General features: G+C 40.7%; 1 protein-coding gene across 3 annotated transcripts in view; it reads left to right on the top strand.

Annotated features, from left to right (window-relative positions):
- The first annotated feature begins 1,750 nt into the window (after positions 1-1,750).
- LOC117270601 (serine/threonine-protein kinase PAK 3) overlaps positions 1,751-23,223 on the top strand; it is a 62,091-nt gene continuing 40,618 nt past the window's right edge. The window contains exon 1 of one of the 3 annotated variants that reach the window (XM_078172419.1): positions 1,751-1,827. The gene's annotated coding sequence lies outside the window, so the exon portion shown is untranslated. Of the gene's footprint in view, positions 1,828-18,763; positions 18,979-23,223 lie in introns of those variants that run through there. The other 2 variants (XM_033648313.2, XM_033648305.2) reach the window with 2 other exon arrangements.

Genomic DNA, 23,223 nt, shown 5'->3' with positions numbered 1-23,223 from the left:
TCACTGAATGTGAGCCCACCTATTGGCTCACACAGTTGTCAATCATGTTGTACAATAACTATTTAAAACCAGAAAAACAAGCACTTGAACATACAGCAGCATGTTAAAAACTACCCAAAATGACAGAAACCATTTTTGGGCAAAATTTATTTGATGTTTGCATTGAGTTTTTATTTTGGCCCATGTACTATCCACTAACATGGAGAGGGCGGGCTTTATGACCTGCACTGCAGCCAGCTACTTGGGGGAGCGATTGAGATGTTTTGGCTTCACTTATGAGGAGCTGTCATATTGTCTTTTTATTTATAATCTATATATTTTTATGAGGGGGCATGGAGGGTCAGGCATTTTCCACCACACACTCAGGGAGGCTCAAGGAAAAATATTTTTAGCTTCAGGTAGGGTCAAAATGAAATAAAATAAATAAATAAAAACAAAGGCACGCCCCAGCCACCCTCGTTCCCTGATAAGTAAAGAACAGTTCTTCCAAACATCACTTTAAAGAATAACACTGGGCCTATTGTTTTACTTTTGATATATTTTTAATTCAAAATGTAGCCTTTTACTGCGCATGAGTATAAACACACGTTTTGGTTTTAAGTTTATTAAGTTAAGTTAATTCACTTTATTAATCCCCCTGAGGAGGGAAATTCAATGTTTTCACTCTTGCTTGTCAATTACACACAGGTCTGAAAGACACACACGCACAAACAGGACCTATACATGCACAAAGTGGAGAGATGTCAGAGTGAGGGGGCTGCCCTTGGTGGGGCGCCCTGAGCGGTTGGGGGGGTTCGGTGCCTTGCTCAAGGGCACCTCGGCAGTGCCCAGGAGGTGAACTGGCACCTCTCCAGCCACCAGTCCACGCTCCATATTTGGTCCGGACGGGGACTCGAACAGGCGACCCTCCGGTTCCCAACCCAAGTCCCTATGGACTGAGCTACTGCTGCCCCAGACTGAGCTACTGCCGTTTTCATTACAGAGTAACATATCACTGACAAAATGTAGTATTTTCTGTCTGAATAATTTAATTACCATACTGCAAGACCTTCATGTGTGCAGCCAAGTCCTCCTTACACTTTATAAATACAGGTTTTTCATTACATATACTGATTTGAAAATATTCTAAACATTTAAATTATTCAACCACCAGGAATACTTTACTTAGATGTCCCAGGTAGCCAAAGATGATCAGACCCAGCATCGGCCTAATCTCAGTGCACTGGAAGAAGTAAGTTAGGCTGCGTCTAGTTGCCTGAATCGGCTGAGACTTTGCATGAATAACGCCCCAGAACTGGGCCAAATAAGCTGCCCTGATTCTGCCTGCCGACACTGCTATCATTAAGCCATCAAGAAATGATCTGGCCCAGCATTGTTCCAAACTTGGCACGCCCGAAGAAATAAGTCAGGCCACGTCCGGTTGCCCAATTCGGCTGAGACTCGGGATAAATGAAGCAACAGAATCGAGCAAAGCTGACCTAATTCCGACACTGCCATCACTAGAGCTCCACAACAGTTTCTATTGATTATTAATAAATCAATTTAGCAGAACTTACTAAGGAGGCTAAATCTCCAAATGTATCTTCATCTTTTTTACACTTTTGTCTTCTCCCTGCGCAGATAGAGGAGTGACTGTGAATGTAACTTCAAGTTTATGGTAAGGTTGCACATAAAATCATTGCCAAATTTTGAATGTTGCTATATGTCAGTTAAAAACTCAAAGACGTCTTGGTTATTTTGTTCACCACAGCCATGGCTACAATCCACAAAGCAGCCTTTGGTGCTGATGACACCCTCATAGTGATCGTCAAGGCCACAATCTGAAAGGTAGGCTTGTTCAACCTATCATTGCTCCCCTGACCAGTGTCTACAGTAAGCCTGAAATTGGAGCTGTGGATGTGAACAAGGAGGACATTTTGCTGAGGCAGCAGGGCGGCTTCTTGTCACTTCCATCTCCACATAATTGTGGTTGTTCACCACAGCATTGCAGCTGTTGACAAGGTCTGTTATAGGCCAGGTTGAAGATAAACAGTGGGTCCAGTTTGGAGCAGCAAATTGGTCAGTGCTGCTGAAGCCAGAACCATTTTCTAGATGACGAGCATTTATTTCGTTAGTAGTTTACAGAAGTAGTAACATACAGAGTTACTGCTTAAACACCTGTGTGTTCTTGTAAAATGCCATACCTGATGTTTTATGATCTTAGAGTGAACAAAACAGGATAACAAAAGAGTAAGATTGGCCATCATTGTTCCTCCAGTCCATGCAAACCACTTTGTTTAATTAATCTCATGCAAATGATCAGATTTTTTAGTTTTCTCATAGTGTTGGATTACAGTTAATCTTTCGTGCCTTTGTATAGAGATGCAGCAAATATTCAAGTGACACTTGCTGACCTTTTTGCCAGTCAGTGAAGCCAAGTATCAGCGTGAGGTTTTACGAGGAGAACTGTTGAAGGTCTGCAAATAATTAGTGAGGTATAAAGTTTTATATAGTGATTTTTATTGCAGTTATGTCAGTGTCTTTCTGTGAGATCACTTTGACTTCAATACAAGTTAATTAAAATGAAACACACTCATCTGCAACACGCCATGTTTTACAAATAAATTGGACTGATCAGAATCAGAACGGGAATCGGACATACTTTGATTCGTTAAAGTAGCCTCAATGTAAAGAATAGAGAATTATAAGAAGTAAGAATGAGAGTATGAAATGGAAGTATGTAAATATAAAGCAATTAAATAAAATAGAAATGAAAATGTGCATTAAACATAAAAATAAAATGTAAACTATGCTCCAGTGTTTAACGCTAGTACTTCAGATATTAAAAATATTAAAAATAAAATATATGCCATCACTGTGCTGAGGCTTTAAGTGTGTAAATTTGAACTACAATATATAAATCAATAGAGTAAAACAAGAATAGAAAAAGAGTAAACATAAATAAATATGCACAGTGAGAATACAGTGTGACATCAGGGGGGTTCACAGTGATAAATCCCCAAAATAGGTGAAATTATTTGGAGACTAAAGCATGATATGGTGGAGAATAGATGTGCAACATGTTTAATTTTGATGACCATGTTATGTTATGTTATGCCAACAACACATTTTTTTCCTTCTTAAATGGATCCAGTTTTATAAAAAAAATATGTTTATTTGCAGTAAATACATTTTCACTGAAGGTTTAAAGCATTCACCTCATGAAAATACACTTTTGATAAGTTAGTAGTCTTCCGAATTCCCTCCCATTGCATCCGCTCCAACTCCAAATATGAAACTGCATCACTATAACCAAATTTTCCTCTTAAGTAACCTGCACAGCACTTTCTACACTGTTTCCTTTGAACTGTAGCTCAGAGCATAGATAGAGGGCATGGTCAGACATTTCCCCTGCTCTTTGCTATTAAGTAATTAAGCCCTTAGCCCTTAAGTCAATGTGGGATACTGTAATTATGTAAAGAGATATTGTGCTTGTGGTCAGTGCTGGGGAGGACATCTGAATTTACTGGAGATGCTAGATGTCCTTCAAATAGCCACTAGGTGGAGACAAACTATGAGTTTAATAATATGCTGTGCACTATAAGCTGTACAAACACCTATAGAAATTCACTCTAGCACTATTTAGTTTTACTCTCTTCCTCTTTCTGTGTAGTCTCTTCTTTTTAATCATACTGTATGGTTCATAGTGACTTCATTATTCAGTGCTGCAAAGTAAAACTTAAAATGTTGCAGTTCTCCTGATATGTCAGTTTATTTTGGAATTGCAGAGACAGAAAAAAGACATTTCTTTTTGGAAAGTAACATTGTGGTCGGGAGAACTTCTTACATTGTGGTTGGTGTGATTAATGAGTCAAAACAACAGAGCGGCCCCATTCCACCCGCAGAGAGGCTCCAGCAGTACAATCTGCAGCTGTGGCAACAGGAGTGTTTATGTTTTTAGGTAAAAGATGCCTCCAGTGGAAAGAAAGGAAAACACTACCAGCCAGTTTCTCTATTGATACTGCCGGCTGGAATTTTTGGCACATAAGCTTTCTTCAAACCATCAGGGGTTTCATAACGACTGTGATCTGAGAAAGAGCTTTACAAGGTCCGGCAAGATTCATGAAAATCTGAAGTTATTTATATGACTGTTGTAACTTATTTATAACAGTGCTAAATATTCTTACTTTTAAGAACACACACATATATATTTTCAAATATTAATCAATAAGTACCTGAGCTACTTTAACTCTAGCTTATGAGTTGCCGTGGCCAGCTGCATGAAAACCCAGCATGTATGTCCAATTAAATCTGAGATTTATGCACATTAAAAAGACATTTTGCGGATTTAAGCACCTGCTGGGACTTAAATTTAAGGGTATGATAGAGTAAAAAAGAGCTACCACATGTGTTCACTTAAAAAATACAGCTATTCTGCTGAAGAACAGCAGCCACGCACATAAAAAAATACTGTTTATAATAAAAACCTCAAATATTTTCTGTTCGCCCATAATGTTGGAATAAAAAGATAATCTGGAGTTATTCTAATACAGCACATGCAAAATGAAATTTCTTAAATAAATGATGAACAGGAGCTTAAATATGGATAGGGAAAACTGTGCATTTTTTATGCAACCGTAGAGATGAGACTTTTTTTTCAAATAGGATCCTCACATTTGATATTCTGCGCTGCTGCGTTGACAGCTTGCTCCTAATTGGGTTCCAAATCAGCGCCACAGACTCTGTTGAGTAAATGAGTCACCCCCTTTCTAATCTCTATGGAGAGGGGAAATAGGAGAGAGGGTACCTGTTCCCCCGCCTGTGTCCCTCTCTTTTCTCATGCTAATGGGGGTGCGGTCCTCGATCCCGAGCACCATCTGCCCTTCCTCAGGGTTTGGGCCCCAAGCACTCCAGACGTGTCCCATTGTTTGTGTGTGTCCAAGCAGAAAGTGGTGAGTACACACGGTTCTTGTGGCCCAAAAGGCTGCTCCATCAAGAGCACGAGCCTGCTGTTCATTAGCCTACATGTGACAGAAGGGGGGGGGTTGCACGCGTGCCCTGTGTGCAGTAACATCAGGGGGATCTGCCATTTGTTCTGCTGCGAGTCCTGGTCGGATTGGATGTGTGATGTCATTGTAAGTAACCGTTGGCTGGGGGGTGACTCGACAGGTCAGCGTGCTTGTTAAAAGTAGCACATTATATCAAAGATGTGACTGGTCACAGATGATCTTTTAACTGGTCTGTTGTGCTCCCAATGTCATGCATAATTCATACAAGTTTTGTCTAATGATAATGAATGGTAGACAGATCAACAGACAAACAGTGATCATTCAAACTTCCCAATATGCAGAAAACAAAAATGCAATTACTTTTACTGCAAAACTTGAATCAAATAGCATAAAAATAAAACTATAAAAGCACATAAATAATAAAAACAAAGTTTCTATAGTGAAAAAAAGACAAAGAAGATCTGTTAATACCCACTAAATGGTTCTCAGGCTCACATATCCTACAGTATATCCTCAATACACTGAACCAAAGGGAGTGGATACGCTGCCTTCCCGGAGCTAATTAGTATAGCTTTGTGTACATGCATCATCCCCACTGAGCTCCATCAAAATTGGGTGTCTGAGATGTGACAGATGGATGAATGAACTGAAGGATGGAGACCAAACTACGGCTGCCCTTTCTCAATTTCATTACTGTGGGTGGACGATGAAATGGCAGATTAAAATGTCATTCGCAATCTTGGGAAGAATAATTGCAAACGTGCCGCGATAACCTTTGATATGACCAACTTGATTACAAAACAAATCATTCTGCAGAACACAAAAAGAAAAGTTACTGATTAAATAAACATGGTAAATAAGTTAAATTAGGCAAAATGGGTTAATACTGTGTTCCCTCAGATGTGTGCAGAGCTACTGGCTGAATGAAACACCGGTGTAGAATTTTAATAACCAAAAACAAAGGTGTCAGTCCATGAGGACGTTTTTGGGGAGAATGCCTCCCTGTTAAAAATTCATGACAAAATGAGGACATGTTTACTTGAGAGACAAACAACAACTGCAAAGCAAATGAATCTAACTGTATCATATTGTGCAGTCAAGGTGTGTGCTCCATCTCTGAATCCTCATGTGACCTGACAAGGTAACCTCCCAGTTACCCGACACAACACAGACAAGCAGATTATATGACTTTCCATCGAGGCTGCCCTACTCGTTTTCAAAGCTACATGCTGCTGGCTGCATTGAGATTAGTTATTGAACTGTCCAAGCAAAGGGAAACAAGGCCGCTTCAGAGCCACGGCACACAATAAGCCAGCTGTCAGTGGGAGGGGCTTGTTCAGACCACTGTTGTCATGGGTAGGACTTTTGTGTTGTGTTGCTCTCCGAGAGCGGATAGGTGCTTCTGTTGTGCACTGATTAATATTGACACACAAAGCTTGATTGAGGGCAGAGTTAAAGCAGGGTGTATTCAGATGAGATGTCAGCAAAGGTGGAGTGAATATGAATACTCTGTGGGTTGTGAGTATGCAAAGTGTGCGTACAGGATTGTTTGACATGTTGAGATGAATGCACAAAATTTGGGCTATATTTTGTTGGCTGCAACTGAACATCAACACCTGATAACTGAATAATAACTGACCTTTAGAGGCGCTCACACAGACCCCTCTCTCTAACCCCCAGAGGCCACGCATTTGCCACCCCCATCCCTGTTTTACATTCATAGGTGTGTCTCTGAGAGGCTTCTCAGCAGCATCAGAGATGATGTCCTGCAAATTGTTTCAAATGACTTCAATTGTGTGATTTCACGCTGCCACACTGAGAGAAATAGTTGAGGTGTTATGCTGCACTAACACAATTGCACTGAAGTAGACACACGTTGTTGTATAATTTTAGATTGTTATTCATAACCCTGTATATGTCAATACTTACTGGCTTGTCTGACATTATACCAAAGGAATATAAACACAAGTTGTTATTATGAAAGACCCTATGGTGGCCTTTAGGCAGGTCATCATGTTTAATGTTGTTATTAGGTCCAAAATGTATGTTATCCTCCCTGTTTGTTACACTCAGCTGTTTGCTAAACAGCATTTTAAATGTCTTAAATGTAACCTCCGTCAACTTTGTTTCACACCATAACAACATCAAACAGTGTGGAGCTGCCGAGATTATTTAAGTGTAAGATGGATTTGTATATTGTAGATTTCACTGTCACACAAATGTCATGATAAAAAACCCTAATCCCTCTTCACAACGGATTTACCAGACTGTGTTACAATCCAGAGGTTATAGTATGGTGAATGGGGAAAGCTCAATAGCTGGGTGTTTGTTTGTTTGTTTTTTATACGCCACTCAGGACATTAATATAGCAGCAAACAGGAGTATGCTATATAAAGATATAGTGGAGTAATGGCGTCCCGAGCAGAGAATGAAGTCACGCTCCTTGTGTGTGTTGTAATCCGAGTTTCTCTGTTCTTTGCTTTGGTAGACAGTCCGGCTGCACGTGCATGTTAGTGCATGTGAGTCCCTGTGTGTGTATTCTACTGGCTAGCTAATCCCCACTGCTCTGCACTGTGCTTATACAGCGGTTACCACTGATAACTCCATCCTGCTGTTACAGAGGCACAGCGCCTACCCACTGGTTCCGTCCCAGGTTAACATTGTTAGCTCTGTCAGCACTGTTGCAGATGTTAGCACTGTTTGCTAAGAGTCCGCTCAGCTGCCTCCGTGTTGAGAGCCATGTTCAGGCAATCCCTGGCTCACACTGTAGCCCTTTTTACACAGAGATTTTGTGATAGGGTCGCTTCGAAGTCCCTTCATTCGACAGCATTTTTACACATAACCAAATCATGGCCCGTTCAGCATGTGATTTAAGATAGCATACCAGCATCCCAGAAGCAGAGGAGGCGTGATGGGCATGACATGTAACACAACAGCATTGACCTCTTGTGTGACATATAACATACGCATCAGCAGCACTCTCTAAACTATAACAATTAAATAAGATGGCAATAACAATCATTTACTGTTTCTATTATATAGCCATTGTTCTGGCCCTCTGCTCGGAGTGTTAGGACCTCCTGAACCTCATAATCTCCCCAATTTGTGGACATACAGTATGTGGCCGTTGTTCTTCTTTGAGTTAGCTGCTAACTGCTGCTTGCTGCTTTTTAAGTCTCCCTGCGATTGGTTGTACACATAACACATCGTCAAAACTTCACAGTCGTCTCGTCCTGCTGGCTGTCCCTTGTAAACAGATGTAGATTCAGCTCTGTTACTACCTTGGCTGCCAGCTGAAAGGCGACACAACTCTGTCCCCCCATTCTGCGATTGCACTACTGTACCTTTTATAAAGAATGACAAGGCAGAATAATGGTGAGTAAGTCTCGCCTTGAACAGGCAGTTTAAAGGGGGCTTATGAATCATAGACTTGCTCTCATACAGAGCTCCTTTAATATAACTTTAGTAGAATTCAAACAAAGGAGCACTTTTAAAATGTAGTTGTAGTGTAATGTCGTCTGTATCCAGAATTCATATACATTTCTATAATCTTGCAGTTTAGACTAAATCTCTTCCCTGGACTGCTGTATGGATAGATATATATGTCCCTGGGAAATAAATAAGTTCCCTCCTGGATGTGACACCAGCCTGAGTGCAAATAAATAGTTTGGGTGTCACAGTATTTTATCAGCACAAATCTCCCAAATTGGTTTAGCATCAGAGGCCATCATGTATTCGATTTACAGTATCTATAGTCATTAAATGCACCATAAAAAGCCTCACAACCATCAGACACAGCAGACTATGATACTGCAGAATGTCAATAGGACCCCCCCACTACATGCACCCACCCACCACCCCCACTGGAGTTGTGTTTGAAGGCACAAACTAACTGTCATGATCCAAAACATACGGTAGCATGAGTTAGATGAAACGCTCCCTCTCAGCCTTGGCATCCTGTTTGAGTAAGCAGGTTCAAACATGTAACACAGCCTACATTTAAAATCTCGGCGAAACAGCCAAGGTGTTAAGTGCACAACATTAAACCGCGCTGTAATCTGTAATTACTGCGCTCAGCTGTCAGCGCTTACGTTCCCGTTGAGCCTTTTTCATTCTGAAAAAAAGGAATTAATGAGTTCTTGTACCGCGGATAACTTATCAATAGGTTACCCATAATCAGCAGGATAGAGGCCTACTAACCTCAATTATATTCCTTTGGGGGTAATCTCTGCTGTGCCAGCGCACACAAAAAGTAGTTATCCTGTTTGTGAGTGTAGCTGTAGCATGGATGAGCGTGACCTATTATCTTCTACATGCCAAGTTACCAGTGGAGGGCTTATAGAAGTTAAGCTGATGTGGTAAAAAGAAGAGTATTAATACACTGACTATACCAGCCATGTCTCTTCTGTTTTATCCACTGACATCAGCACACTTAGAGCGATACTTTATAATGCTGCACATGCTTTTTGTTGGTGGAGTGACTGTGTATTTTAAGCACAACATTTGTAATGTGGATGAAATCTAAAATCCTTCAATTTAGGTTTTTGTTTATGTTGATTTAAATCTGCTTGATTGTGTGAATGTTCCTGCTATAATCACTGCAAATAGCCACTTTTAAAAAACAGTGTAACTTACACACTTCAAAATATAGACCTGCTCCTAATAAACCTCAGTTTGAAAGAGTCAAAGAAGCTTCGAGTGTCTTCCCTGCGGCTCGGGTGTATGACACCACCAGAAAACAAAATGTCAGCATTGACTAAAAGTAAATTGCACAGTTGTTATCACAAGATATATTTTCAGGCACAGGTGAGAGGTGAGAGATTTTATTGATCACCATAGCAGAAAGCAAAGTTTAGTTCAGTGGGATTCGCCCACACACTTCATCTCCTCTCATATATCATCATTTCCTGCGAGGCTTGCATGTCTCTCTGAAGCTTCCCTCTACCTCTGCTCCCAAGGCACAGTGAGCTCTGCCATAATATGATAATCTAAACCATAATTTGATATGGTTTATACAGTAGTGATTGACCAGTGCTGTGATTATTTGATTCCAGACCAAAGAACCTATCAGCTCGAATTTCTGCCTTCCATTTTGTGGAATGATACATTCTTCTTGGACGGGTAAGGAAGGATCATAAGGAAATACTACACACACACATACAAATAGTGATGAAAGTTTGCATTCATATTGCAAACAAAAATTATACGAGGTTTCTGTTGATGGAATTTACGGCTGGCCTTGCTGAGTTGGTAAATCAAAGTTGTCTCTGAAGTGAAATAGATCGAACTGGATTGCAAAAACTAACTGCCATAAAATGACTGAACACTGCAGCAATGCATGATATTTCCTTTTCCCCTGAAGGCAGTGGTGGCTGAGCCTCAGGAGGTGTAGTGACTTGACCACGAATCGGAAGGCCGGTGGTTCGATCCCTGGCTCCTGCAGTCTACATGTCGAGATGTCTTAGGGCAATGTACTGAGCCCCAAATTGTGCCTGAAGGCTCCGCAAATATACGTATGACTGGGCATTAGATTAGATCCTGTTGAGCAGACTGGCACCATGCATTGCAGCCTCTGCCACCAGTGTATGAACGTGTGTGAATGGGTGAATGTGGCATGTAGTGTAAAGTGGTCGAAAGACTAGTGAGGCGCTATGTAAAAGAAATGGTTGAACCAATAAGAGGCGCACAAATCTTTGCACTGATTAAACTAGTGTACATAAGTTACAACATAGATAGAAACAAGACTGAGAGTCTACAGCCATGTTAGCAGCTCTGTAGGGGCTGTAGGTCTAAGACCACTCCATACTACTTGTGTTTGCAAGGGTCCACTTTTGTCTATGTGAGATAGATGTCGTCATCTGCCCATTTCCACAAGGGTCCACACAGACTCCTATGTGGATATCCATGTGCAGGCCAAAATTTGTGACCATATGGACTGTAGGCATAGCAAACGTGCAGGCTGTAAGCTCTTGTTACCCACAGTCCAACTGCTGGACTAATTCTTGTTAGGCAGTCACACATGAGATTTTATTTTTTTGCATTTTTCTTGTTGTTCAGCCAAAATGAACAAACAAAAAAGAACATCTTGCTGTCACAAAGCTGCCATTTTCTTTACTAATGTGAATGCATCTTCTTGTTTTTGGCTTATTGCAAACAACGCTGTGATGCACTACTGTCACCACCTGCAGTGGAGTATGGATGGGGAAATGCGCAGACCGTGGGGGACCCTCAGTTGTAGTATAAACAGAACTGTGTGTGTGTTTGCACAACCACTAAAAGTCCAAAGCTGTCTGTGGACATGCAATGTGTACAATATTTTCAAACCCTTAGCCAGAGTGCTGTTTTAAGCTAAACAATAGCATCCCCAGAAATTTTTCATAGGGCTGGCCAGCTTGGGCCACCGAAAATCTTGGGGTGGGACACCAAGACCAAAAGCCCTAACTGAGTTTTAGATACTTTTTTATGCTGTTGTTGTTTATTGAATAGCGATGATGTGAAGATGATGAAGGACACTCCGCTGACACCGTCTTGCTTGTATATAGAAAGGTTTATTACAAGAAGTACAGCATCAAATCAAGCGCCTAGGAAGCCTGAGAGAGAGTTCGAAGCCAAATATGAACTACTCTGAATAACGGCTCAGTTTACCCTGCATATATAGGTTGGTTGTTTTGATGAACTTTGAAACAAAATGTGACAAGTGACAAAGAGACAATCTAGCTGGAATCCAACCTTTCATCTTACTTATCTATCCTTGACCTAAGCCATAATAAAATCTTGACCTGGGCCCCTAACTAATCATATAAGACCCCGGTCGTCACATAACATGTGGCACGTCAGATACTACACTGTTCTTTTATATAGGTTAGCTGGAAACTGTCCATGTCAATATGTAGGGTTCAGGAATCACATACTGATGTATTTTGGTTTCTTATTTTACAGTTAGTATTACGTATTATCTAATGTGTGTAGACTAATACCAGTACAGTTAACATTTGACTTCCACAACAATTTTATTGTGTTTTCTGTACATGTGTTCGGTGATTCATTGTTCTTCAAATAGGCTATATTGTGCTTTTCCTTGAAAAGACAAATATTCATTATTTACTAGGAGCAAGCCCTCTCAGCTTTAAGGGAGACTCGTGAGCGCACCACAGCCCCTTAAGACAGTAATGTTGGCCTCCAATTATTTTTGCTCGGATCGGATTTCCAACTTGGAAACTCGGAGCAACCGCATCAACCTCGACTTATGAATTCAAGATGGCTGCCGGTCACATACGTAGTGAGTAAACACTCTGCTAAAGTACTGTTTATAGCAGTTTTATCTTATTTGTTTTACATTAGCTCAGCTTCACATGCGGCATTCATCAGTTGGAGTGCATGATGGTTTTGAAGCTGTCTATACTCCGAAAGTGCAAGGGCAACAAAGGCTTTCTTGCAGGCGTCCATGTTTTTTTCCGACTTGTCCACCGTTGTCAACTAGAATGCAAAAACTGTTGTCAACTCAAAGGTGACGTCATCACTTACGACTTACGACCTCCAAGTACAAAACGAACGCACCATTCCATTAGTATCCTTACTTGCTCACAATGACGATGGTAACATGCTGATGTTAGTAGGTAGCCTGTTAGTAGGTTACCATGTTCACAGTCCTAGCTAATATGTTAAAATACTAACATTCAGTGATTAGCACTAAACACAAAGTAGAGCTCAGGCTGATGGGAATGTTTATAGTTTTGGATTATTAGGCAAATGGGGGACATGAATATGTGTACCATCTTTGTAGACGTTATTCACATAGCTACATTTCACTAAAAACATTAATCATCCAGAAACCATGAATATCAATGTTACAGAATAAACTACATGTTGTTCCAATCTATCTACTTTATGTGGAGGTATATTACTGGATACGTTTGAGCATTGAGCTGCTCCTGGTGCTAGTGAAAAAGTCAAGGATTTAGAGGGGATTTTTTTCAGTGGACACATTGAATATATGTGCCAAACTTCGAGGTAATTCATCAAATAGTTGATGAAAAGTTTTACTAAGAAACAATAATATCAATCTTATAGTGGTGCTAGAGGAAAGGTCAGGGTGTAACCAAAGTCAGTAGGATTTATCCCCAGGGGATCATGAATGTTTGCACAAGATTTATTGGGAACCTATTGAACAGTTGTGATATTTCAGTCTGAAAATCATCTCTAGACCAGACCTGACTAGATTAGTATTTTGCCTACATTGTCTTAACATAATTCTCATGTTACAATAGATGCACTACACACTTGTTTGTTATTTTCCTGCATAAAACTGGATGCTACATCACTGTACAACAAAGAAACATTTCAGTGTTGAATGAATTATGGTTGCAGTGAAACAGGTGACAGTAAATGCAGATGCTTATATCAAGATTACAACACTTTTTTAGGAGCCTACCTGATTACATTACTGATTAGCTTATCAGTCAAGATATATGTGGGTTATACATATGTAGGTTATATAGATTTAATTTTGAAAGCAATTTCCCTGACTCTGCCCACAGCACTAGTAAATTCAGACGGGGCTTATTACAAAATGTCACCACAGAGATGTGCTCTGCCTGTGAGGATATTTATAGGATTCATTATATAAACCTGATCACTGACAGCAGCCTATGGATACTAGTAAATCATGCTCCTCCTCACTGCAGCTGCAGGTTGTTCTGTCAGCTCCCGATCTGAGCTTTCACCACTGAGCTTTAGGAAATGATCTGCCTTGAGTATTACTCGGCTAAGTTTATGAGTAAATGTCCCAAATTTTGCAGAATGTGGAATGGAGAAAATGTTGTATCAGTCAATATGCAGCTGCTGGAAATAAGTGAGAAGAAAGACCAGATAAAAGCAGAAGGGGACCCTGTGTGAATGAGATTTTTTTCTCTGTTGTGCTGCTCTTTCTAATGACTGACTTACAATGAGGGAGCACGTATGGGTTCAGAACTTCTAAAGGACACAACAACAACACACATGGCTGTTAAAGGACACACACTATAGTGGAAAGTCTTTGACCTTTCGAATCATTGTTGCCATCCCAGTTTGTTCCTTTCATGTACAAAACACCTGCTCTTCTCCTGGAGCGGACTAAGCAGATTAATCCATTCATTTCACCTGTTAAATCCACTTGAATCTACAAAATGAAGGCAAGATAAAAGGTTAGAGAGGGACTTAGGCGTCATTTGGAGCCCACGTGCAGGCACATTAGATAGTACTTAGCTTGGTTGTTGTCATTAGATCTTTTATGTTTTTATTGCGTTGTTGTTTGGCTGTAACTTTTTTGTATGCTGCTGTCTTGGCCAGTTCTCCCCTGTAAAATAGATTGTTGATCTCAACGGGACTTACCTGCTTAAATATGGGTTAAATAAATAAACAAATAAAGAAATAGAAGTAGTTGTGTGTATGTAGGGCTAGGTCTTCGTACTTATCTCAACTCAAATTTATTTATAAAGCACATTTAAAAACGACTCGCATACACCAAAGTGTTGTATAGAGGTAATAAAATGTGTCAGGGAAAACCACATCAGGTGGACTTAAACACTAATGAATAAAAGTAAGCTTTGAGCCTGGACTTGAAAGAGTCAATGGTGGGGTGGATCTGATGTTAGGGGGATGCTGTTCTACAGTTTGGGGGCAGACACAGCAAAGATACGATCACACCTGAGCGAAAGTCTGGAGCGTGGGACAGCCAGGAGCCCCAGGTCAGCTGACCTGAGGGACCTGGATGTGGAATAGGGAGTTAGAAGGTGTGCGATGTAGGACGGGGTCAGACCATTAAGGGCTTTGTACACAAACAGGAGAACCTTCAAGTCAATTCGGTACTTGATAACTTTTAAGTATCGACCGAAATAACCTATTATCAAGTAGTATGGAGCTTCTCCAGTCAAACAATATTTGCATGTAATCCTTTTGTTTTTTTTCTACAGAAAAAAAGACTATTTGAATGTTTTTGCTTGCAGACAGTCACAATATATGTGATTAGTTCCCTATCACAACTACCTTACAGTCTGTGATGTGGTCATAGACGATACAAAATAGGAGGTGTGGTGAAGTCAAGCATGTTTTTTTTTTGATAGGATTGGCAGTTCAGCATGCCAAGACGCTACCAAAGCATTTGAAAGTATGGCTATACCACATACCTCTGGTGTCTGATGAAATAAATACATTAATTGCAGATATATATTTATCAAATTTAACACTTTAAAAATATATTTCTGTAAAAGCATTTGGATGAAGAGGAATGGTGACGTTTTACTTAACTAAATGCTTCCATTCACATGGGTATTGTAAAGTAGAAAAAGGTGCCAAATGGTGCCTATTGGTATTACTTTAAAGGTACTGGTATTGCGACTGGTATTGTAATTTTTTTTTGACCGATAACCAGCCCTATGTGTGTGTGTGTGTGTGTGTGTGTGTGTGTGTTAGTTCTTTGTTGCGTGGTGGGTCCAGATTCTGGCTAGGGCCCCATAAATCTTCGGGCCGACCCTGTTAATTGGCTGATGGAGGCTGCACACAGCAACAGATGGGTAGTTTAGTAGCCTGATATAACTCATTATTTACTACATCACTGGTTCTTAACCGGTGGGTCGCGGTCCAAAGGTGGGTTGTGGTTCCATTCTGAATGGACTGCAAGTGACTTCTTGACTTTTTAAAAAAACAAACTTTAAGTGTGGTCAATTTCCAGCACAGAGTATTTTATTTTGAATTGCTGTGTCCTGCTATAGAATGAGTGAATAATGGACAGCTACTTGGCAGAGACAGCAAACTAGCTGGATGACATGGCCAAACACAAGTATGACTAAGGGCAAATCTGGACCCTGTGGCTCGACCAGTTGGGAACCACTGTACTACATGTTACATACAATTCACAGACTTATACATGTGGTTAATGGTGACACTAAAACAGTCATTTGTTGGAGAGTGTCCATGTGTTGGACCTGTGATGGACACCTGACCTCTCTAGGGTATTTCCCCTTCATCAGCCCAGTGCCTGCTGTGGTAGCCCCACTGTGACGCTGGCTATTCATAATTACAGTCACATGTACGGAAGTCATAAGCATGGAAACTTAATGAATTAGTGGTTGCTGCTGTCTTAAATTTATGGCAGGATTATTGGAAAATAAAGCAAAAAATAGATCTGAATATAGTATAGATAACATGAAATGATAACAGCAAACAGCCCAATAATATCCAAATATTGTTTTCTGTCATTTGTGTTATCCTTTGTCTTTTGTATTGTTGTGTTGTCTCAGATCAAGAATTATTTTGCCACTGTTCTGTATTAACTGTGTCTCACTGCGTCCGTGTAAGTGTACAGTGATCCTGAGTGTCAGAGCAAAACCTTTCCTCTGCTTTAAAATGTTTGCGTGGCACTGCTGAACTGACTCTACATTTGCATTTCTCTTTCGTGTCTGTGTTGGCAGGATTTAATCAGGTCTCACTATTGCAACACTCGTGTGCCTGTAAAGCTGGAGAAAAACTTATATTGTCAGAGAAGATGTGCATTGGATTAGCCCTGATTTTTAATATATCTTTAATCCCTGAGACTGCAGGAAGTCTCATGATTGTTACTCCCCAAAAAAACATACAGTGTTTTCTATAATCCAAATTATTCCAAAGCTCCATCTTATTCCAAGACTTCTCAGAAAATCTATTTGCAATTTATTTCTAAAAAACACAAAGACCATCTTCTGATGTGATTAAAGGACTGTGAGGGATGCTGTCTTCTCGCTATCATCAGGTTCTCCATTTGAGTGAACACTGTCACAGAACAGCCATATTACTCTCCGACAAGGAATCGACATTACAGGGGTTGTCAGGACAACCAGCCATGATTCACAGAGCCTCAGATAGGCCTCCACCTTGGGCTTGAAGCACTAGCCATGAGACTGAGCAGATGCTGTGCCAGTCAGCCAATCACAGGTGAGATAGAGGAAAAAGATGACATCATAGGCAAATTAGGGCAAATGCAGTGAGCATTTTGGTTGTCGTCTCCGCCTGCTTATAAAAGCCAAAGTCTCTTAAATAGTCCGAAAAAGGAAATCTGTGTGGCAGAAAAATGTCATCATTCAGTAAAATATATTTTTTGTTGTTTTAACATTTTGGTATAGTTTGCAAATGTGGAAACTGGCCCCATAGATTTTAGGGGTGGGATATAATATTACTGCGATTTTAGACATTTTGCGATTTGCTGAGTATTGCAATAACATAATTGTATGTATAAGTTCATAGGGAAACTAAATATGATTTTCCTCAGAATTTGAGGCCTGTTATGATGTCATAAAATAATCATTTCTCTGTTTGTGTTTTGTGAAATCATAAACACGTGAAGAAGTAAATAATTGGTACTGGGAGGAGTTTCTTAATTAAATATTTTAAAAAAAGGAAACTGCACATCTATTTTAATTTATTTTGACGACTAATAAAATTCTAAATAAAAAAATCCTTCTTACACAAAATGAAAGCATACTATGTCATTTCTTGCTGATAAATATGAAACTTTGTGTGTTGTTTGCATTTTAGAAATATTCAAAATGCAGATTTAAGCATTTTCAGCATTGGATTAGTTGTATACTGCTTTTAGTGCTCCTTCGTTTGTAGTAAATTATCATATTTTATTATATTTCTTTACTTTGTATTCTTCCATGTGGTCCATACATCGTGAAATTACTGTAAAACTTTAATTAAACGCCCAGTCCCTTTTAGCCCAGTGTAGCTACACATTTTGACAAATGAAGGCCTGTCTCAATTAGAACCCTGGTCTCGTTGCCAAGCATTTGTTTTATAGAAGATCTTTGGATATACGTAAACAATTTGATTGTATTTCCTATCTTTGCTGATTAACAGTTTTGTGTGAAAAGAATTAAAAGCCTGCCCTGTATATACGCCTGTCCCAAATATAGGCCTGTTGATTTCAGTGATTAAAGCAAATAATAGCCCGGGCTATTATTTGAAGTTTTACGGTAACTCATAGGAGCACCAGTGCATCATACAGTCTCTTAAAGGCTTTGTAAGTTTAACTTTTGTATGTAAAAACAACTTTGCAAAGTGTGCTCTTGTAAAATATTCAGTTGTGTCAAGTTTTACCGGCCTACCTGTTGTATTATCAATCAATCAAACTTTATTTATTTAGTACTTTTCATACAAACAGAATGCAACACAAAGTGCCCCCCACCACACACACTCACACACAGACACACACACATAAATTCAGAGACTGTAATGGTAAGGACTTAACAGTAACAGACTATTATGACAGTACTCATAAAAAACGGGAACTGAGGAAACACTATCATATGTGGGGAAAAACCAGAGGCAGGATAAAAACTCAGAATAAATAAGTAATAGATAATTTAAAATAAATAAATAAGTAACAAAATAGAAGAATATGCCAGTTAAAAAAAGAATAAAATAAATAAATACACAATAATTATAAATACCAAATAAAAAAATAAAATAAAATAAATATTAATAAAATAAAATAATTAAAAAAAAAACAGCTCAATTAAAAGCCATGCTAAAAATGTAGGTCTTGAGTTTGCTTTGAAAAATATCAACACAAAAATATTAAGAGTTTAGCCCTACAAAGAGCAACTCATGAGTTGGACATACCCTCCCTCCCACCTGGCCTCCTCACTCTGCAGGTTTCCTCTGTTAACCATAAAACCAACCGCGTCTGCCCGTTGGCTGCCTCCTCCCCCAGAGCCGCTTCCAGCATTAATATTCAGCCTCTCAGCCAATCAGTGGAGCAGGGTGGATGACATCATGGGCTAGGGAACAGTGAGCAGCCAGTGAAGCATCCAGCCTGCCGAACAAGCTTGCTTTTAGGGTCAGGAACTGGTCTGACAAGAGAATGGCAATCCTGCCTTTAAACTGTCATTAGGACTGTACGGCTGACGATGAATCCAGCAGAGCTGCGGGCCCAAAGGCGAAACACTCAGCAAGAGAATGTGAAGACATATTTCAGGTAATTCCCTCTCTGTGTATGGCAATAGGGGATGTGGAGGGGGGGGAGGCAGAGGAGGGAGGAGAGGAGAGGAGGAGGGGGAGGCTGTGCATATAGGGGTGCTTTGTAGCCTTTTTTGCCTCCTTCTTCCACTCTGCATTCTGCTCTGCTAAGAAGGCAGCTGTTTCATCAGCAGTGTGTCCGTGAGGGGCGAGATGGAAATGGATGCCTGCATCAGATGGGCTGGAGATGCATTTGTATGATCATATACCCCCCCTCTGCATCACATCATCTCTGTATGCACTCCCTTGTGCCTCGCAAATAGCATCTTTATTGATGGGGAGGTGTTAGAATCAATGGTGGTGTTTGTGCGGGGCCTTGTGAGTGTGAGTGTGTGTGTGTCAGTCCTAGAGAAATGCAGCAGCTGCAGTGGCAACACTGGAACAAAAAAGAAGCAATGCTATTTTGGGTCTGTAGACCCGAGGCTGACGGATGGATCAGAGCAGTATATGCTGGGGATGGTGGGGGGGTTGGAGAGGGGGTGATGGATGGTTAATATGCTGATGGATGCTCTTTTGTTATGTCTGCACTGCCTCACTTATGGCCTTTCTAGGGAGGGCTTCATTAGGAAAGATCTTTTGTTTCCATTTATGTCTTTTAATGATCACACACACACAGAAAGCAGAGACGTACCTCTGTCTCCAGGCTTCAACATGGATGTGTGTGTAGCAGTTTCATGGCGGCTGTATAGTGACAGGGAGATATACAACATCTGGTCACCTGACTTCATTGGGGAGCGGAGTGGGGGTGGGGGCCGGTCCTGTGAAAGCTGAGCTATTCTGCTTCTTCTTCCACAGCCATCAATGCTGGTGGTGGAGGAGGATGGAAGGAATGACTACAGTAGTGAATGTGTGTCTCCCCATCACCTCTCCTCTTTTAGATGGTGGTGGAGAGGGATGGAGAGATTCATCTCCCAGGGAGCGCAGTCATCCTCTGGTTGGTGAGAAGCAGGGCCTGATGGGGGACCTGTTGTCTGGCTGTCGCGTGAAAGAGGGATGTGAGGGAGTCATGTCAGTGATCGAGGGAGGGTGAGATGGTATTAGAGGGGAATTGGGGGATGGGATGCCGAAGGTGCTACTCTCTTTGAACATTGGCCTGTTGTATCGATATGATACATGCTCTTTCATTCATCACTAAGCTGTCTGTCCAGACACCATGAGTGCACTTCATCCTTCTCTTACTGTGTTCAACCAAGGGTTTATATTGTGTCCACTAGGGCTGCAAGAAAATATGAATACACTTGAGTATCACAATATTATTTTTTGTGATACCCTTAAAATGTTTACATGCAAAGATTCTTGGCAGTGGTTAGTTTTGTGCTGTGTTTAAACCCTCGTCCTCGAGATAGCAATGTTGTAATCCATCGTCAGCCATCTTCCACTCCAACGTAACAACATATCGCTAGCATAAACACGAAGAGCACAGACCTATGAAACTAGAGATGCTACAATACCATTTTTTCCTTCCAGGTACTGATACCTGAACTTGTTTGTCGGACGATACCGAGTACCGAGCCGATACTATTGCGTTTAAACTAATGATAAAACAACTGTAAAATACTATCCCTGTATGGATGGGCAATGATTGATATCGTTGTTGTATGGCATGGATCAGGTTAAAACCTTTGTAAAACACATACACATATATTAGATAAATTCCTGACGTTCTCAGTACGGCTAATGCTACACCATTTCCCGGAAAACAGTTCTTCTTTGGGGCTCTAAAACAGCAGTTGCCAGTGGCTGCAAATTTCATCTTGCTGTGTAGGCTACTGTTTTACTGTGGTGAAGAAGAATTGGAAACTTGCAGTTTTATCTTTAAAGTTTTTTGATAAATTGCATGGTATTGAACTGTTGCATAGACTTGCATACTGGTTGATACCTGATCCAGCATTTTAGGCAGTATAGGAGACATTTCAGATACTGCTATCGTTGTTGGAACAACTCTGTTTGAAACAGGCAGAGTCGAAAGGGTGCATTGCTAGCTCCAAAAATTTGATGTTTTAAAAATCGCAATATATCACCTTGAAGATTCTCAGCTATCCAGGTCATGGTAATCTTGAGTGCTATATCATAGGCAACTGGACTTGCTTGAGTTCCTTGAAGATGTTTCACCTCTCATCCAAGAGGCTTCTTCAGTTCGGCTATCTTCAGTTCTTGTATCGCAGTATTTCGCAAGATATTGAATTGTAACCTCTGTATTGTGATAGAGCACATATCACAAGATTCTTGCCAACACACAGCCCAATGTCCACTGTTATCTTTTTGGATAGTGTCCCTAACAACCACCACCACCATGCCCCCCCTCCTTTGTCCTTTTTCAGCTCAGTACCCTAACTTTAAGATCCAAACTGTGAATTCTGTCAGTGCATGTAATAGTTTGTGCCAGTACAGCACATTACACAGCACTGGTCTTGGCAGACAGGACACCAGGCCTACAGTGGTAATCTAATGCAGAAGGCAGAGAGACAAGCAGATCATCAGATCAGCGCATCGAGATGCTGCGATATACCATTAGAGTGTTTGGTATTTATACATCCTGTTGTTCTACTGAGACGTGAAACTGTTGCTGGGTAATTGGCCGCCGCTCTGGGTCTTGTGCTATGAAACAAGCGTTATATATTCATGACACCTTCATCTACACAGGTCTGTTACAGACAAATGGACAGTTAATAGCTGTGTGTGTTGTATGTCTACATGTTCGCCATCACTTTGAAGTGTCCATAAAGGCCTTTGTCTGGGTGTAGGTAACAGGCACCTCATGAAAATTTCATAATTGTGAAGAAAGCTCACAAAAACAGGCCAGTCAAAAGGTGGTGTCAGGTCTGATATACCCTGCATGTGTGCAAAGTAAAACTGCACCCTAAAGCATATGATTTATAGTGTAAACATGAGTTGTACAGGCAAAACTGGAGCTTATTTTGGCTTTGCTTTTTATGCAAATGTTTACACAACTGACCCTTGTGATAATTTTTCATAACCAAAAACAACATTATTTTTATTAAACATTTAATTTCTGTGAACAGTGTCTGCAGCGTTAGATAGAATTACCTTTAAAGACTGAAGGACTCCTTATATACTTATAGATGTTTCATTTTCCTTTGTTTTACATCCGTCCAGACCTACATGACCAAAATGAAATGGTTAATCTGCCACCACATATATATCTATATATAAGTATAGACTGTTCTGCGTCTTTATTTGACATGATCAGACAACAAATGATACAGTCAGAACTTTATTTAACTTTATATAAACATTTCTTTTCCTCAGTATATCTGCCTGTATGTCTCCATGGCATTAGTGTGCAGTTCTGGGCTTCCCCTTGTTTTCCATTGGCCAGTGTAACCCAACACACACAGCTTCTCTTACCTCACCTCAGCTAACAAAAGCAGTAGACACAGGACCTCATCTTGGCTCGTAGCCTGCTAACTGGGCTGCCTGAAATATGATAGTAGGACACACAGTACATACAAGTAGGCCTCCATCTGTTGAGGACTTAGTCTGGATGAGTTACGCCGCCATTGTCCGGCGCGGTTATCGTTTAGGACTCTTGTCGACAGTTGATAAATGTGTAGTGGCCTCATGCGGGGTGTTTGTGTGTGTGTTTAAGGGCACGGTTGTCCAAAGCGGAGCAGTAGTCTTGTGGTAGGTGTGTCAGAGCTACAGTCTGTGTGTTGTGGATTAGCATGTAGGATTGGAAGCCATCTGGCCATTTTGTCTCAGAAAGGGGAGGGGGAGTAAGTGAGAGAGATGGATGGAGAGAGACAGGGAGAGAGGAGAGACAGAGGAAACACTCACACACTGACACATTGACACAGCTCCCTCCGTAATCTCCCTACGTGATGTCTGTTGCTACTTAGAATAGGGTTGTGTGTGTGTGTGTGTGTGTGTGTGTGTGTGTGTGTGTGTGTGTGTGTTTATGTGTCCCCCAGTGCACTTTGTGACAGAGATAGTCCTTCTGTGACTTCTACTGTTTCTGATGTATCAAACGCAAATTGCAAAATGTGCCTTCAAGGTAGTCAGAGAAACGTCTTGGGAGGGTTCCAGAATGTAAGAGGTGTTGAAGCCTTTACAGTAAGATGATGCAATGGGTGAAGACGTTCCAGATGGATCGAGACTGCAGAGAAGAAAGGGATGAAATGTTGCAGAGGAGGAAACAGGTTCAGGGGGTTTAAGAGATTAACAAGTTTCGCTGGGTCAAGAG

This window comes from Epinephelus lanceolatus, chromosome 11 (assembly GCF_041903045.1).
Source record: "Epinephelus lanceolatus isolate andai-2023 chromosome 11, ASM4190304v1, whole genome shotgun sequence".
Taxonomy (NCBI): domain Eukaryota; kingdom Metazoa; phylum Chordata; class Actinopteri; order Perciformes; family Serranidae; genus Epinephelus; species Epinephelus lanceolatus.
The sequence above is the reverse complement of the archived record's forward strand: the minus strand, read 5'-3'. Positions and strand labels throughout refer to the sequence as shown.